The following is a 795-nucleotide window of genomic DNA, read 5'->3' on the forward strand; positions in this document are numbered from 1 at the left end:
CAGTCTGCTCTTGTCGCTATGGCAACAGATGGCGTTGTGAGGAAAGGGAGGGAGAGGGCTTTGTGTGCCGGGGCTGAGATTTGGGGACACGGAGGATCCTTCTGGAGTGCAGGCCTGGCCGGGCTATACCCTCAGGCAGTGAATGTCTCCTCCAGGACTAGAGGGAGGGCCTTCCCTCTGGGGCCTCCCAGCCTGCATCCTGAGCCCAAGCTCTAGGTTGGAAAGAGGCCTGTGTCCCTGGCTGGACAGCCCGTGGGCTGGGGGCAGCAGCCCGGTGAGGGGCTGGGTGGCGGGCACTGCCGCTCTGCAGTGCTTAGGCCTGGCCGGTGGGCACGTGGCCCGGGGCACCTCGCCCATTCCCACCCTCACCTCTGTGGGATCTCTGATCCCAGGGGCCCTGTCTGGGGGGTAGAGGGCCGTTTCCATGGGTGACCAGGTCCCCCGCAGCCCTGGGCCCTCTCCCCGGCAGCCCCACTCCTGGGACAGCTCCTGACCTCCTCCATAGGCTCCCACCTTGCCGCTCTCCCACCCCAGCCCCTGCTCGCTGCACAGACCTCCTCAGGGCCACACGCAGGACACCCACTGCCTGGTGCCGCCCTGTGCATCTGTGCTAGTATACAAATGTGTGGGCCCTGTCCCTGTGTGAGGGCTGACCCAGGCCCAGGCGGCCCTGTGTGTGGGGGAGAGGGGGCTGGGCCCATGGGCAGGGGTCTGACCCAGGCCCAGGCGGCCCTGTGTGTGGGGGAGAGGGGGCTGGGCCCGTGGGCAGGGGTCTGACCCAGGCCCAGGCGGCCC

The sequence above is a fragment of the Dipodomys ordii genome, unplaced genomic scaffold, assembly GCF_000151885.1.
Source record: "Dipodomys ordii isolate 6190 unplaced genomic scaffold, Dord_2.0 Scaffold166, whole genome shotgun sequence".
Taxonomy (NCBI): domain Eukaryota; kingdom Metazoa; phylum Chordata; class Mammalia; order Rodentia; family Heteromyidae; genus Dipodomys; species Dipodomys ordii.